This window comes from Neodiprion virginianus, chromosome 1 (genome assembly GCF_021901495.1).
Source record: "Neodiprion virginianus isolate iyNeoVirg1 chromosome 1, iyNeoVirg1.1, whole genome shotgun sequence".
Lineage (NCBI taxonomy): Eukaryota > Metazoa > Arthropoda > Insecta > Hymenoptera > Diprionidae > Neodiprion > Neodiprion virginianus.
In genome coordinates this window covers 34,013,633-34,027,440 of record NC_060877.1, presented here as the reverse complement: position 1 = coordinate 34,027,440, position 13,808 = coordinate 34,013,633, and the positions used below count along the sequence as shown (strand labels likewise).

At 40.9% G+C, this 13,808-nt stretch overlaps 2 protein-coding genes across 4 annotated transcripts in view; one reads left to right on the top strand and one right to left on the bottom strand.

Moving 5' to 3' along the window:
- The window catches only part of LOC124296662 (4-coumarate--CoA ligase 1), a 77,916-nt gene that overhangs the window by 16,644 nt on the left and 47,464 nt on the right, over positions 1-13,808 (top strand). The window contains exon 2 of the mRNA XM_046747005.1: positions 5,612-5,697. The gene's annotated coding sequence lies outside the window, so the exon portion shown is untranslated. The remainder of the gene's footprint in view (positions 1-5,611; positions 5,698-13,808) is intronic.
- The window catches only part of LOC124296753 (lachesin), a 103,807-nt gene that overhangs the window by 45,593 nt on the left and 44,406 nt on the right, over positions 1-13,808 (bottom strand). The window lies entirely within an intron of this gene.

The following is a 13,808-nucleotide window of genomic DNA, read 5'->3' as shown; positions in this document are numbered from 1 at the left end:
GAAGGTTGTACAAAGCGCGTTGGAAACGCCCGAAGTACTCAGGTGCTCGAAGAGGAGGTTCATATTATATCGAATCGCGGTCTATTCCCGCGCCAAGCTTTGGCAAGGCATAAAACATCCTCTTCTCTTCTTCCTCGACACCAAATAAATTTCAAACAAAAGCACGTGAAGCGCGTACGTTATACAGGTATGCGTATTAAATACCTATATAAACCCCACTTTGGGATCTTGCCGCATTTTGGGACATCATTAGATACGTTTTATACGTAGAAAGATCCTCTCCTTGTCCAGTGAAATGATATTGATTACTCCGCTCTGATATAACTCTCTATGGTTACTCGGAATTCCGATTATATTCACGAAATTTGCGCCGCTTTTTACGCAAGAACGCTTTTGAAATTCCGGGGAAAACCGGGAAACCGTCGGTGTATGAAATGATGGGTAGTTTCCAGGAGACGGCGCTTCGATATTTCCGTTATTACGCTCTTCATTGATACCGAGTGAATAAAATCTGAAATTCACGACGGTACGCTACGCACTTGATTCACTGTTGCATGAGCCACGTATACCCAATTTATGATCTGAAATTTAAAAAAAACAAGAGCGGCACCTGCAGATGTAATAAGTTGCGTCTACCCTTATAGTCTCCAAAGTTCTGCCGACTCCTTTTATGGATATATATGTCCATTATATAAATTCAAGTCCATATATTATATACAAATTTCTCCTCGAAGTTTTGCTCGAAGTGAGCCGAAATTTGCATCAACTCGAAACCAGTTGATGCAAATTTGGGATATTTTTTCATTTTTTTATTCTTTTCGCAAGAATATTTTGAAATTTGCACGAAGTGACGTAAGAAATTTTCAACAGTCGCACAAGTTTCGGATCGATGTGAAAATTGCGCTCTCTTATTACAGCAAAATCATCGTTACGATGACACACGCAGATACAGATCGATGATGCTCGGACCACTTTCTACGATGTCCAGAATCGATAACGGTAAAAGCGACGTCGATGCAGCGTAACTTTGAAATTTTTTTATAAACGATAAAAAAAAATAAATAAAATAAAAACTCACAAGTCAGCTCGAATCGGAGACGAGGGTGTAATTGCCGTGAGAATCGAGCAGAAAGCGATGCCAGAAATCGATCGTAGGTTTGGTCAAAGTAGAGGATGGTTCGTTCCTTTGCTCGGGGGAGGAGGGAGGCGGAGGAGGAGGAGGAGGCTAATTATAATTTCCCCCAAGCAGACGGCAATACGTCAAAACGTACCGTGCAGTCAAAATCGTCGTCGTCCTCTGACGAGGAGCAATACACGCGTGCAAATAAACACGAGCGGGGATCGCGCGTCGTCATCCGCACGCATATGCACGCCATAAATCGTCGGGGGGCAGCCGCTGAACTGGCGTCAATGGCGCTTTGGCGCTCCGCAGTTACGTATGTTCTATACGTATACGTATAAGTCTATGCACGTATATGATATATATGATATATGTGTACGCGTATGCATATAGAGCCGAATATATGCATATTCAGTGCTCGCGTATATACTCGACGATACGGCGGCGTGACGGGGGTGGAAGGCGATACGGCGGGGTGACGGACCGCCGGACGTCCGACCTGTTACCGCCCCAACTTCACCCCCCATTTCGACTCCTCCACCCCCGGCAGAAGCTCGGACGTCATCCCGCGGCGTCGCCGTCGAGCGCTAACCGAATACGACGAATCTATTCGGGACCCCGAGAGGGTTCAATCAGTGATGATACACGCGATAGCTACCCCTTGCCGTCGTGCCCGGTGCGCGTGTTTACCCTGACGACGTGTGTTTGAATTCCTCCGTCACGAGCTTTTGACGGCTGTAAGCTGCGGTCCCCCGGAATCGTCGAGAAAGCCCGCCGCCGGCTATTTCTACGTTATGTGTATACATATATCCGATTCTTCAACCCGATGCGCCTGTCCGAAACGGTTCGAGGATTCGCTTACAACTTGTATCCGTATACGAGCGAGAGATACGGGATTCTGCTCGTTCTTTAGCTACCTGCCTTATCCTCCCCTTAATTTTCAACGTCTACAACATGCAGCAGCTCCAGGGGAATTGGTTCAATTTATAACGACCATCCGTCAATTAGGGCATCGGTTCTGTACGGTATCGCGCACGAAATTTTTAACAATCCTGGCACGGAATATTTACACGCATATTCCATACGCACGCCTCCTGGAACACGAAAAATTTTCAATTATTTTCATTATTTTCGTTCCTCTCGTTTTCATTGGACGAACTGTTTGCGAAATATCTAAGCCTCCGGCAACTGTCGGGTTATACAGTCGCAAAAATATGATCGTTATTATTATTGTTGTTTTTGTTTGTTGTTGTTGTTGTGTTGTTATTTGTTCGAATATGGATGGTTGTTAACCACGAACGAAGAGTTAACCGTAGGATTTACAAATGTTGAGACAAAACCATCTTTTTATATACATATATAAAAATCGGAGAGAAGAAAAAGAAATTTTCAACTTCATTAATCACATTACACCTCGCGGATGTATCATAACGTATATAAATATATGAATTTTTTTTCTGGAGCCTGTATATACCGGCTAGGTATTAAGTTCGTTTTATTTTACGCACTGTTGAAACTTCTGCGTATCTAAATAGTGGTATGTGGAAGACGAGCAAATGACGGGGGTGGGAGAGAGAAAGAGAGGGAGAGCGAAGTATTTATTCGCCATAGAACAAGTTCTCTCACACGGTATATACAAAATAGATAATATATATACAAGGATAAATTGTATAGTAAAAGAAGGTACGGTAAAACAATCGGTAACATGAGAAATAAAGCTTGACTAGAATCACAGAAAAAGAGGGAGCAAAGAAATAGGCATAAAGAAATAAATAATTAATAATAATAATATAAAATATATAACAGGCAGAATAATAAATGAAAGATCAAAATAAAGGCAATAATGTACGATGAATAAAATCGATTGAAATATAATAAAATGGACGAGAACGTCGAGTAAGAGAGCAAGAGACGATGGGACGAGAGGTGGAGGGAAAGAGGGGAACGATATGGCAGCCGGGTATATAGAAAATGCTGAGGGAATTACGAACAGGTGAAGTTGATAAAAGAATCTAAGAACGTTCGGGGAAAACTATTACCGTCGACAAACCGCGAGAGTTTGGCCGTTCGTGCACCACCGGCAGCAGCGGCAGCAGCAAGCAGGGCGAAGAAGTCTTTGGAGTATCTGCTGTCACGTCTCTAACTATAAAGTCGTGTCTTGCGGGAAATAAGAAACTCCGAGTGAAGAGGATGAAGAGAAAATTACGACAACAGGAAGAAAACGAGGGGGGGTTGAGGGGGATGAAAAAAGCAGAAAAGAAGAAAAATCGGAAGAGAGAGAAGGAAGGCATCGCGGTCTATTGATATAGGATACACTCGGAATCATGAGTTACACTCGGAGAGCGTCCGGAGTATAGGAAAAAGCCTAACTTCCGTTTGATAAACTTTTCGAAATACAAGGAGGAGCGAAAAAAAATTGTAAATAAAAACCGTTCGGTTGTTCCGTTTCGTTGGCTCGAGCTTTTTAGGATAAATTTACTGTCCGATAACCAACCAACAAAGTTGAAAGATCATATTCGTCAATCATTTACTCATCATCCCCTGATCACGCTTTCGATTTTGGAGGATAAAATTATTTTACAACACGGTCGTTACTCTCCGCTATGTTGAAAAAAAATAAAATAAAATAAAAGTTAAAATAATCGTAACTCGTTCCTTGGAAAAGATGTTCGTCGAGGGCGTGATTTATATGCCAAGGCAAAATTCAGGAATATCGTTTGTTCTCCTTCGCGCGAGAAGTCAGAACTACCGGCATACCGGGCCGAAAGACGTCCGTCAAGTGACAAATGAAAGGGCAAAAGGTGACGCGAAACAAATCGACATTCCGAACGGAATGCTGGACGAGCGTTGAACCGGGTCCCGAAGGATCGGAGGAACCGACCGGCTACCAATTCTACGGGGTGTCCTTACCCGATCCGGTGTGAAAACACTCCGAGAGCAATTTCGGGGGCCGAATGAAAGCTGCTTAGCATTTTCGCCGTTTCCTCCGCTTCTTCGTCAGGAGTAATCTGATCAGCAATGGCTGCCTTCGCCTCTGCAGACGAACAGCATCTGCGAGTGGCACCTTGACGCAACCGTTCCTTCCTTTCGTCCTTTCTTCCTTTCTTCGTTCGCTCCTTCGTTTCAGGTCCCTTCGCTGCTCCATACACGTGATATTGGCGCGTGCCAGGCAGACACAAACAGTTTCTGCAGACTCCTCTTCTCGTCTGATTAAACTCTTCGTCGGAATTGGTTAGCGCTGTTCTCCTCCTGTCACGAACACACGACCGATTCGTACCGCTGTTGTGTAAATGCGTCAAAAGTCCATCCCTGAACGTGCCTATCACAATTCTGTGTAAGGACGTTGTACGTTCCCTCTTCGTGGAAAGTGCCCCGAGCTATAACTTCCGTTACGAAATCCGTCTCGAACCGGATGCTCAGGTTTACTCAGGCAGCTTCTCGCGATTGCTATTACGTCACGGATTCCACGTCCTTTCGTTCTTCCAGTCGAACGGATTCGAAATTTTGTCGAAATTTCAATAGCTCGGGCACTTTCCCTCGTTATTGACAGGAAACGCAGAAACGTTTACAGAAAACTTATAAACATCGTTTATTTGAAAACCTGGGATTAGATTACATAAGAATCGCAATATCGAATTCCGGATAATCCGAAAATCTATTTCGTTATAGAATTTTAAAATTCAGAAATACCAATTATAAATCAATTGAAGAGTCGAAAGACCAATTACAGAAAATCAAAATCATTGTATCGTTTTGACTTTCTATGTTTCATATTTCCTTATTTTGAAATTCAATGAAACAGATTTTTGCGTCCCTAAAAATTCGGTGTACTAACCCTCCTGTTTTGACTCCATGTTTCGGAAATCGAGCGACTTTGAAGTGATTTAAAAATTGCAAAACAACGCTGATTTCAACGGCTCATCAGGTCTGCTTTACTAACTCCAACTTCGTGGGGTAAGAAATGTTTTTTTTTTTTTTGTTTTCTTTTTCCACATCGACCAGCAACACCGGAAACGATCGTTTCGTCGAGGGTCTACCTGGTCGCATTCCTCGAGCCAGTCGTGCCGCGTATTCGCAATTTTTCATCACGTAGAGCCTAGAGCCGATAAACCGACCCTAAACTATGAGCGTCGAGACCTCCGAAAAGAAACATCGATTTATTTAACACTGAGCCCGTCGTAGCGGCGGCTCTCGGGGGGTGTACAAAGGTATTTGTATCCCGAAGGCGTCTTTCCAAGGGAGATCTACTCCTGTGACCGACGGGTCCGTCCTTCCGTGAAATAAAATGATTCGGTTTCGAGGATCCTCTTCTCCGCCACGCCGTCTGCATATCCTGCTCGCGGAATGAGACCCTGCAACGTTTCTCCTCGCGTTCACCCCTTTCCTTCGTCGTGAATCGTTTCTCCGCCAAGCGATAAATCCGCGTCGTCTTAACTCACCGGCTAATTTTCCTCAATTCTGAAATTTCGACGATTTTCGTTTCTTTTTCAGACCAGCCATCTGTCATCGCTCAACAATTCTCTTCGCTTCGGACCTCGCAAACTCTCCGCTATATATCACATCACATCTGCTGCAGGGTGAGTGACCTAGTTTATATATATTTATGTATAATAGACATTTTTTTTTTTCAAAATTAAAGTCGAAAATATTGTTTGATAGGACGAAAAAGCTCTGTGTATTAATATTTAGAGGTGTCACATCGCGATTTTGTACTTCTCGTTTAAGTAACAATAGTACATTTTTTTTTTTTTTTTTTTAACTCTGGAATTTTATAACTCTTCAACGCATTAGTTTGCTGATAAGACCAGAACGTATTGTTGTAAGTAAGTGAACACTCTTGAAAAAAATGATGTCTTATCAATTTATGATAAATCTACTTTTTCAAAAGTTATTTTTAATAAAGGAATATGTGTGTACATATATATATGTACGCACAAAGAGATACGTTCCGCAAAAATCACCATATAAATCACACAAGCCTGGGGTGGAGGAAAACTTTTTGGAGAAGAACCGAACGTCGGATTTATGTAGTTATACTTGGTTCCATACCAAACGATATTTCCGCAGATTGTCCAATTCGCCTCACGCATAAGAAAACACGGAATCTATCGTATAACAGGGAATTTCAGTGATACTTTTAAGAATTCCGAACGGTATACTAAAAACTCATGTAAGTAAAGAATTATGTGAAACTCACCGCTTAACGCCAGCACGCGGACAATCAAAGTTACATTTCAAGTACATGGCAATACAAATTGTATACAAATGTACAAAATTCGATTGCCTATTCGCTGAAGTTGTGTGGTCAATTTCACACAAAAACTTCTTGTACGTGCGTTTCGATTTTTCGTGGTGTTGTAGGCGTATATATTCTACAATCTGTACAAGGATACTCTGACTTCGTAATGTAATTTGATGATAACTAAAAAAAAAAAAAAATATATGCAAACCGTAATGCGTACAATCAAATCCAAATGCGGAAAGCCTGCATTTCACGTACAACATAATAATAACCAGATTTAGCATAGAATTTTCAAAACCATGACAACGGAACGATAATTAACCGACCTCTTTAGTTTCTGTAAAAAAACAAAAAAAAAAAAAATAAAAAAAATAACAAACAAATAAACAAAAAATCCAGAAATGTTTCAGAAAATTATGAGCTGACCAGCTGATATTTTACTTCGGTTTATCGAATTAAAAAGTTTACTTCGACCGGCATGATCCCCTCACATCCCCTGCAACGTGATGTGTAAACATACCCAGATATATACATTCATTTATCCGCGGTGAGCAACACGGTGGAAAGTTTGTCCCGTGGTTCAAGCCAGCTAACTCGATTTCGGTGTCCCGAGAAAAGGTCGGAGGATCGAGGGCGTGCAGGAAAAGGGAGTCGATATTGAATTAGTATTTCGAGAAGGGTTCCGCGAGCTCAGATACTGGCACATCTCGCAATGAAGGAAACCGCCGGGAGAACCGAGAAACGCGACGTGCTCCTTGTTTGCCTAACTTTTCTGATACCCCCCCGTCTTCTGCAGGCTAACTACACGTCGCTGCACGCCCGCTTGAATCCCCGACGATTCTGATTTATTCAATTTTCAACCAGCGGTTACAGTTCGCGCAGGCTCCTAGCTTTCGGTTCACCGGGAGTTTTCTGTGAAACTCATCACTCGACGCCTGTTCCCTCTACTTGCCAGCGACGAGCGGAGAGTTTCACGGAAAACTCAGGATTCTATGCTCTCTGCTGTTTCGTTCCGTCTGCATATTACACTGAATTTACGACTAATTTTAAGCCTGTAACGTCGAAGCTCACACACGCGCAAGAGATACGTAAGTTCATATCCCGAGTTTGTGCGGGGAGCCGACATTTCACCCCCGCTTTCCTGTCCTTCCCACCCTCCGGACACACATATCTCCGAGGATATCTTTACGCCCGAATTCACACGGGGGCGCAACACTTTGGAACCAAGTTAACGCCTCCTGGCCTTTCGACGATGCGTCTGGCACCCCAATTGTTTCGGGGTTATATTATACGGTGAATAACGTTTATCCTTTTTCTACGTTCCTTTGCAGCCCCGAGAAGGCTGTCTCGTTAAGCGTGGTGGCTATCAGCGCTTACTTAGGCTTCGAAATATCGGGACCGTAAGGTTTTCGGAATTGTTTAACGCTTTGCGGATTTTTATATCGTTAATTTATTGATTTTATTTTGACAATTTGTTTATACGTACAGCCGACTGGAAGGATTGTAGATGCGTTTTTTTAGACGCATTAAAACATGTGTAAGCAAAATAAGTGCGTTATCTTGAATCTACAATTTTTCGAAGATTCAAAAATTTATGAGATAAAATGGATAAATCAATAACGTGAGAGACTGATTTGATAGTAAATAAATTCCTGTTTCAATATATGCGGTACATTCTTTACTACGTGCACGAAGACTGAGCAGAAAAAACTCGGAATTCTACCCAATATCTTCCATGTTATTTGAACATATCGCTTATACGACAAAAATCAGCTTTCACATATGAAAATGTAGAAATTTAAAAGAATACAGATATTTTACAACCCTTAGTGTAGACACAGCGAACCCCTATCGACGCACGGTTCTCGTCGAAGACGACTAAACATTCCTGCAGGCAGCACAGCGGGGGAATAATAATTTGAGCAAAAAGAGCAGCGCGCGGCAGGGGATGAAAATGGACAAGATAAACGGTTTTTTTTTTTTTTTTACTCGTTTTATTTTTCATCCCCTGTAGCCCGCAGAGAGGAAGCTGGGAAAGCGGAGGTCGGTGGCTGTGGTTTCGAAGCAATTATATTCTCAATAAAAGTCGCGTAGTTAACGGGTTTTTGGAAGTATATCTATACCTATATACCTAGCCGAAGAACGCCCGGGTAAAGAAGGCGGGCGTTCACGCTTAAGGGATCGTCTCAGTGTGAAATTTTCAAAAAATTGTTTTTTTTTTTTTTGCATTATCGTATAGTATACACTGTTCTAAACATTCTCTCAAATTTTTAAATCGAAAGTCAAATTATTACGGTCGCTACAGCGTTTCTTGTAGAAAGGGAACGGGTTTTCTACCTGCGCGAGTACTAAGGTGCTTAGGTTCTATAACCTTGCAGAATAAACTGTCCAAGCATTTCAGTTCGTTTTTAACATCCACCATGGATAGACGTACGAGAGAAACCCCCAAGAAAAAAATCAAGACCTGGCATCGCCGATTGATCGTAAGTAAACGATTTATATAAACTTTTCCAACTTCAATCTTTAAACGCGTTTTTCTCAGAATGGTGTTTTTCAAAACGGTTTCCACTCTCAAAGGAAGAGTTTTAAAGATATCTAGTTCCAATTTCGGGAGAACATTTTAAACGTCATTCTTTATCGCGCTATGGAAGCTTTTTTTTTTTTTTTGAAAACTTCCTATTTTGTTTTACGAAAAACTATCGAAAAAAGGGCCACATTCGACACTTTTTGTTCAAACCACCGCCATTTTGTCAAATTTGAAAAAAGAAAAAAAACCGTCCATAGCGCGATAGCGACTTTCCTACAGATCAATAATCTTTTTGAAATTTTTTTTCAGATCAAAATTGCGGCCGTCATCATGGAAACCGTGCAGCACCTTTTTTTTTCACGTGAAATTACAACAATTTATACAACAATGATGCACTCAATAAATGTACTTAAAAAAAATCATTTTGTATTCTTCATAAACGTATTTATTTATGAAAAAAAAACCGGACCGATTAGTTTATTTGAACATTAAAAAAAAAATTCGCGAAAATCAGTGATTTTTCGGAGGGTCACACTGAGACGATCCCTTAAACTTCGGAGTACGCGATTTGGAAGGTGCGAAGACGGCGAATTCGCTGCAGAAGATGAGAACAATGGAAGTAAGCGGAGTTTCGTAACGGTCGAAACAATATTAGCAACTCGGTGGAGAATTTAAACGTTATCCAAGGGAAATTTGGTGGTCTATGAACCGCAAAATGAACCCGAAACGACGTAGGAGCCAAACGGGGATGGGAAATGGGAGACAGAGGGATAACCTCTGACGGTGAAACTTTTAAATTGTGCCAAAGTGGGACCCGGGATGCAGGGGTTGGAGGGTGAGGAGGAGGAGGAGGAGGAGGGAAGGGATGGCCGATTAGCGGATTATAAACATACTGGAAACTTCTGACGGGATCAAACCTCCCTGTAACTGAGAAGATGCGCTTTCCTCGGACGTATTTAAACAACCCCTATACTCCCCTACATTATGTACCCACTCAAACTACCTTTGATGCAAAAAGTAAACATGAATCACGATACCCTCTCTTCGTCTATATGGATGTGCATGACCCGTATATACACAAAGATTCTCTCTTCGATTCCCACCTGTTATACCTATACCTCGTTAAATGTGCATCCCGTGTGACGGATTCTGACGACGAATATTTCTACGTGTATATACATAATATACATGTGAACATACGTGTACGTTTACACGTATACATGTGTATATACGTATGAGTCTAGGTACCATCGATTCAAGATGATATCAAGCGATGTGACTGAGATACAAAAAGCACACATTGGCCATGAATCTTAAATATTATTGCTCGATTTGCAATTCGGGTGAAAAAAAACGAAACTTCATTTTCCCAATAAATTTTTTCGTTGTTCTGCAGATTTCCAATTCTATTTTCGCACATGAAAATTGTTTGCGGATTTCTAATTCTCTGATTGATAAAAAGTTATTCGCGAATGAAATTTTTTCCAAAAATACATTAAAGAGCGTCTGCGGGTGCAAAAAATAATTCATTTCTACGATATTCGCAGAGAAAATAGTATTGCGTCGAATATCTGAAATTGAAAAGATATTCTTTGTAAAATCTGATTATTTTCACAAACTATCATCTTCGACTCTATCCAGGTAACTGAATGAAATAAGTATATATTACAAAAAACATAACATTTCGACCTGTTTTTTTTTTTTTTAAGAATAAAAAGAAAGTAAAAATATGTTACTACATGCAACTTTGAGACTGTTGAGATTATCAAAGACACCGAAACAACAAGGAATCGCGAAGGAAAAATGTAAAAAATTGAGATACGTTTTAATTATAAATGATAAGAATACTAAAGTTTAGCTGAAATAAAAAATTCCTGCGGTCCGTATTATGTATCACAGAGGCTGCAGTGTGCAGGGGGTAATATTTTACTCGGGGTCAGATTTTCAATGAGATTTTCACTTGACCGGGAATCGTGGGTGGGGGGGTTGGGGATGTATTCTTTAGCCGTCGTGTCTTTATACCTACAAGGGAGGACCGCGAGTCGGCCGATCGACTTTTTGATAGTGGGGTAAAAGTTTCTTTCTTTGCTACGAAGCAATTAGATGATGGATCGCGATTAGCGGGAAATGAGAACGTCCCGGCAAAGAAAGCGGAATTCCACGGGGGAGGGGCGGCGGCGGTCCCACCGCCTCCAGGGGGTGACTTTTCCCCATTGGCCACGCTTCGCTCTTTCCCGTTTTCTCGTTTCCCATTTTTCCTCTCTCTCTCACTCACTCTTTCCCTTTTCTTCTCCACCCCGGCTCTTTGCTCTCTGCGTATTGTGTGCAGCGGGTCACAGATACAAGCCATTTTACTCTGCGTGTGCGTCGGTACTACGTTGTGGAATTTAAATGGACGTTCATCTCTCCCCCCCCCATTCGCATTATTACCGTTATAGGGGGCGATACACGTTACTTTTTCATTATTATGCAAACCTCGTTAGGCAGCGTTCAAAGAAGTGGCAGTCAGAAAACAAAACGAGAGCAAAAACAAAGCAAAAAAATTTTTAAAATCACAATAATCATAGTAATGATGAAAAAAAAAAAAAAAAAATGAAATAAAAGAAATAAAACGAATTAAATAACAGAATTAAAAAAAAAAAAAAACTGAATGGAAAAGGGAAAAGCTGGGGGAAAAAAACAATACCCGAAGAGGGGGTGCAAAAAAAAAAAAAAACGACGAAAAAAATTGAACTTCATCCTACGCACGTGAACCGCGCCGATTAAATACAAGCGATACTTATTAACGCGGTATTAACCCAACCATTCATTCGAACTAAATGAATAAAATCACGCTGATGCCGCCACAAATTTGCAGATAACTTGCTTGCGCTCCGCTCGGTTTCCCCTTGCCCTCTCTCTCTTTCTCCCCTTGTTAATATACCTTATAATTCGCTGGATAATCATTGAAACCCTGTGTTGTATATATGTATACATGGTGAAAGAAGAGAGGGGGAGAGAGAGAGAGAGAGAGAGAGAAAAAAAATTACGATCCATCTCGTAAAGATGCAAATAACGTAAATTGGTTCAGTGATATGGCGCGGAAAAAAGTATTCAACGTGAAATTGCGAATAGATAATACAGATATATATATATGTGAGCGTGCGTTACATGCGCGTACGTTGAAAATCAGATTTTTCTTCTCTCTTCTCATGCCTGAATTTTTCACATGTCTCGCGTACCGTGAGAAGAAAAAATAAATTGGATAAAAATATTGGTGGATGTCCAGACATGGAAGTGTGGAAAAATTGCGGTTATATGTACAGAAAAAATCCATGATCGAAAACACCGCGTCATCGGAAAAACAGTATACGGTTATATAGATGATTTTCATCAAATATGGTAACACTAATTGTACGTAATAACGCTTTCCCGGCAGATTCATGATACAGGGTGCGAGCCTACGGATGAAATTCGGCAAGGGAGTGATTCGAATGTTTTTCGCATTTGGTATATATATATAGCTGAGCGCGTATACGCCATCCGTCATTCTCGACACGTTCGTGTCGTATTTTTCACCGCAACATTGACGGTTATATTATTTTTAAACGTCGAGCGGCACGTTTAGTAGGGCGAAAAAAAAATTAAACACGTATGTATGTGTATACATACACATATAAATATATATATATATTTATTACACATGTATATGTTCCTAGAACACGATTTTTCGACGAGACGTTAACAACATTGGCGAAGCGCTGAAATACCAAAAAAAAAAAGAAAACGCAAATAGTGGTAAACAACGCCGATGGATGGGAAGTTACGGATTGCAGATTTTTCTTGCCCCGGTTCAGGGTTGTTTTATGGGACATTTCGAACACCGGACCCGCTCGCATATTTCTCTCAACAGAAATGCTCAATCGGGGTGACCGACTCTTTGTATACTAATCCTTGCGAATATTTTTTCATTACCAGAAAAAAGACCGAGAGGCAGGGAAACAAAAAAAAAACGGAAGAAAAGAAAAAGACGCAGATAGATAAAAAAAATAACTTTCAGCCGTTCAAGGAACAATCCGTTTCTGGTTCACGCGGCGAATACCGAATACCGAATACCGAAATTCGGGAGAACGCAAAGATCGCAGTCTGGTCAATTAAATTTTCATAAAAAGTGGTACATATATTTAATACGTCTCTCAATTCGGAGCAAAGGGAGCGAAAAACTCGATTCCCGGTAATAAAATTCAACCCTTATTGTGCGGTGCATATAGAAAGAACAATAATCAGGATAATCGAAATTACGGAATCCCCTTTTAAAATTAGGCCAATTTAGAGAATCCTCGAAATCGTGACTCGAGGAAATTGAATACACCATCAGACCTGATTAAAGATGAGGTCTTGCACGCGGAACCGGCTATGACATCAACGGGATTAAGTCGTGTAGCTAAAGTAAATGGAGTTATTAGTTATACGCTCGAGCCTGAAAACCTCGTCTGCGTTAGATACGAGATTTAGGCTAACGGGATGATTAGAAAGGATTTTATTTATATTTTTCGCGCCGAGCAGTATAATTGTCGCCATTTTACAATCAGGTTTTGATAATTGAAGGCATTTTGTAACGAGTAGATGTGGTCAAGAATTGAAAAAGACTCGTGCCAAATGGTCACTGAAGAATTGATTTTCCAGCAAAAACTTGAGCCGCCTAATTGGTCAATCAGACGGTTCGCAAAAATTCTTTGCATATAATACAATTTTCAGACAAACAATGTTTTTACTCAACGAATCCGTTCTCTTTCATGCATACTCTGCAATCGCAGAGCACCTGCAGAGCGCGTTTCAAACTGTTCTAAAAATGTCATAAAGATTTTACGACAATTTGATAAAATCCTTCAACCAATTTTTCTTTCCAATGCTTTATCCATCGCTGCGCAGGGTAGTCG